We start from the raw sequence: 4386 nt of genomic DNA, 5'->3' as shown, positions 1-4386 counted from the left end.
CAGCTGATTTGCTGTATTCCAAGAGATGGACCCCAGCTGATCAACTGTTGATGACGAATACTGAGGATAGGTCATCAATAGTATTTCCATGGAAAAACATGTTTAACTAATCTTGCCTTATGTAAGATTTAGGCTGCATTCACACGAACGTATATCGGCTCGGTTTTCACGCCGAGCCGATATACGTCGTCCTCATCTGCAGGGAGGAGGGGGGGGATGGAAGAGCCAGGAGCAGGAACTGAGCTCCACCCCCTCTCTGCCTCCTCTCCGCCCCTCAGCACTATTTGCAATTAAAGGAGGCGGGGCGGGACTAAGTTCCAATAATTAGCCCCACCCCCGTCCCACCTCTCCCCATTGCAAATAGTGCAGAGGGGCGGAGAGGAGGCAGAGAGGGGGTGGAGCTCAGTTCCTGCTCCTGGCTCTTCCATCCTCCCCCCCCTGCAGATGAGGACAACGTATATCGGCTCGGCGTGAAAACCGAGCCAATATACATTCGTGTGAATCCAGCCTAAAGATTGTCCGGGAATTCTGACATTTTTTTCTATTGAAGACCTATCCTTTTTGACTTTCACTGGGATTAAGGACCAAGCTCTGTAAATGTACACCGTTTGGTCCTGGGCTTTGATCCTGGGCGATATTAAAAATACAGCATGGGATTAAAGCTCCTGCAATCCAACAAGAGGAGGTCAGGTCAGCACAGCTGAGGACCCCAGGTAGAAGGCAGAAGAGGAGGAAAAGGTGGGGCTCATTGAGAACTATGTAGTGAATAGAAAAAGTGGAAGTGTTACTTCTGCTATTTGATGCAGCGATCACGTGACTGCTAGGTGCCCCCTGCTGGCAGAGCTGCAGGGTCCTAGCAGTCCAGATCAGCTCTGCCAGTGACTATTGTCACTACAGGGGATGTTTTCCCTGTAACTGAGGCTCCTATGAATGTCACAGCTACAGTGGAAAAGTGTCAAATAAAAAAAAAGACTATGTGAATGTCCCCCAGAGGTTTAATATGACGTCATGGGGGACAAAAAATATTCCATACTAACTATTCACTCATTAGGACCGCGCGCTGAGTTCTCAGCAGGATACTGCTGATACTATTGTTTCAGCTGGTATCCCACTCGGAGAACACAGCAGCTGTATACAGAAGACAGCGTTCCTGCTGTTTTCTGTATACCTCGCTTGGAGCGCTCAGCTGTATACCAGCTGAGCACTCTGTGAACACAGTAGGAGTATGCAGAGGACAGCGCTCCTGCTGTGTTCTGCATATCCCGCTTGGAGCGCTTAGCTGTATACCAGCTGAGCACCCTGTGAACACAGCAGGAGTATGCAGAGCACGATGCTCCCGCTGTTTTCTGCATATCCCGCTCGGAGTTCTCAGCTGTATACCAGCTAAGCACTCCAAGAAGACAACAGCTGTATATAGAAGACAAGCGGCCCGGCTTGTTTTCTGCATACCCCGATCGGAGCGCTCAGCTGGATACCAGCTTAGCTCCGCCCCCATCCCACCCCTCCCATTGCACAGAACGAGTGGGGGGGAACGAGAGGTGAGCCTGCGATGGGAAGGGAGGGGAAATGGGCAATGGCCAGTGAGCTCGGTGCACTTGCGCCGGGCTTACCAGGCCATCTGAACGGGTGCACAAACGTTTGATTTGTGCGCCTGTTTACCGGATTTTCCTCTCTCAATGTAGCGTATATCGGCCGGCCGTGAAAACTGCGGCTGATATGCGCTCGTGGGAATAAAGCCTTACGGAGAGACGTTCCCGAGGCAAAGTACCGCAGGAAATCAGGAAGGAGATCTTTTTAGGTATGTTTCTTCACTTCTCTTTAGTCTTATGTTGCTTATATCTTTGATTTCTTTGTGAACTGACAGTTTGGAACTCTTGTAGCAGAAGCGTGTCGTTCTGCCAGATACATATAATACCGTGTTTCCCTGAAAATAAGACAGTGTCTTATATTAATTTATGTTCAAAAAGGTTTAACTTTTTTACATGTATAGCTGCCTGGACACTTATTTAAATTGACTTTTTTAATTAACTGTTAGCAGGGCTTAATTTTGGAGTAGGGCTTATATTTCAAGCATCCTCAAAAAGCCTGAAAAATCATTTTGCATCCTCAAAAATTCTGGAAATTCATGCTATGTCTTATTTTCAGGGTATGTCTTATTTTCAGGGAAACAGGGTAGCTACATCCGCTGATGCAAGCGTTTACAAAAACCATTATCACATGAGAACTGAGGCTGATACAGAAATTCCGAAATGAGATCTGGATTCAGGGAAGAGTTATCTTCCAGAAACTGTGTGTTTTGTTCTTGTAGCAGAAAAATAGATTTTTGAGATGTCTTTTGAGTAGAGATGAGCGAGCGAGTAGTGCCTTATGCGAGCACCTGCCCGCTCGTCTCTAAAGATTCGGGTGCGCTAATCGTTGTGTCTAAATGGGCCTTTAGACCCTCATGAGGTCTATATGTAGTTCTCTCCTGGATACATTGTCCTTCCCCATTACTATGATGCAATTAATTTCTCAGTATTTGGCGCTAGTTCTAGTCAGCCGTGCCCCGTTACAGGTGAGGACATGTAGTGCCGCCTCTGTCCTTCACGCAACACACCCCAATTCTGTAGGATGCATCTAATCCATTGTAAAAAAAAAAAGGCTTTTCCTAGTGCGCAAAGTGATGTCATCGCTGGAACATGTTGTCACTAAAGGCTCATTTACACGCAAAGACAATCTTTTAAACAATTGAAAGATTGACAGGTTAGCCATTGTTTTGCATAACGTGTTAATGGACCAGCTCATGTATGTGAAGCCTGTGCTTTCCAGTGGGGTCTTTCACATGAGCGATGTTTTGTAGCCTGCAACAATGCTAGAATACAAACTCGTGACATGCTCTATTACAGCTGAGATTTGCAATGTTTTGTAGTCCATGTTTCCCTATGGAGCCTTCCTTTGTGGTTTTGGGCCCATCTGTTTGGTTTTTGAGCGCCACGGGTCAGCCAATCACTGCAGCACTCGATGAACAAATCAGAGGCATCGCATTGAATGGCTGTGATTGGTGCATCAATTGATGCAGTGATTGGTTGAGCCGCAGCACTCGAGAACTAATCAGAGCCAGCGCTTCCCTGGAGGCGGGGTTTTTGAACCCCTGACCAGGAAGCACTGGGGGAAAACTACAAGCAAGTACTGGAGCTGCAGAGGAGAAGTGTGGCTTTTTAAATACAATTTTTATTTTTTTACGTAATTAACATTTTTTATGTCCCTGCAGGGGGCTCGAACCATAAAAGCTCTGATCGCTATGATAATGCACTACTGTCCGATTAAAATGGCTAATTAGTCTAATGAGTTCCGGATCTGTTATTTTTTCCAGCGCTTTTGCGCATCCTCGTTGACTCCTATGGGGACTTTTAGTGCGCAAATGTGCTGCAAAATAGCGCGTACTGCGTTTTGGGTGTTTTTGCAACCGAAATGCGCAGGAAAACCTGAGTGTGTGAATCAAACTATTGAAATCAATGGGTTCTATTCTCTGCATATTGTGTGCGCAAATGTTCTGTGCGCAAATACGCCAATGTGAAGCTGGCCTTACACTCTGTTCACGCGGGCCGGATACGGTGCAGACTATTTGCAGGGCAGTTGATAAAACCGTCCTGAAATCCGCAAGATGTGAAGTTGCTGTTTGTTGTGGGTTTTAGTGCGATTTTGATTTCCGTTTGTTCATGCCCATTTTTCTCTATATTACCTCCATGTTAAATTCTGCTGCGAAAACGTGCAGACAAACCCGCTTATGCGCTGCTTTTCCGCAACATTAAAATCCGCTCCGTAAGCACAATTGCGCTGCGGATATTTTCTGCTCCAAGTAGACGAGAAATCACCAGGGCCTGTCACACAAATGTACATGCGTGCCATATACAGTACGCAGTAAATATGATGCATAGATTTCAATGGGTTTGTTCACATATGTGCATTTAATTTGCGAGTAGAAAAATACGCAATACGCTCTATTTTCCAGAGCATGAAAACAGCCGCTATTCAACTAATTAACTTAATTGCCCATTGCAGTGAATGGGAGCGTGCTTGCATGTTATTTCTGCATGCTAAACGTACAGTAAAGCACGCGCGAACACGTGGTGCAGATGTGCGTGTAAATAAGCTTACTCCTAGCCTAAAATGCATTTATTTAGCTAGGATTTCAAAACATTGCAGGAAATTGGGCAGTGTATCCGTCCTCCCAGCAGGGATCCCCCGCCACCCATCTACTGACAATCTCTGCTCTACCCACAGCCACTTGTTGCTCGGTCGCACGACACGTACTCCCTTTACGGCCCACATGCTGGCCGCTGCCCACAACAAAGATGGACGCCCGGCAGTGTTGTGGGAGGGGGTGAGCTGTCGGCGCATGCGTAC

The sequence above is a fragment of the Eleutherodactylus coqui genome, chromosome 7, assembly GCF_035609145.1.
Source record: "Eleutherodactylus coqui strain aEleCoq1 chromosome 7, aEleCoq1.hap1, whole genome shotgun sequence".
NCBI lineage: Eukaryota > Metazoa > Chordata > Amphibia > Anura > Eleutherodactylidae > Eleutherodactylus > Eleutherodactylus coqui.
Note: the sequence above shows the minus strand (reverse complement) of the source record.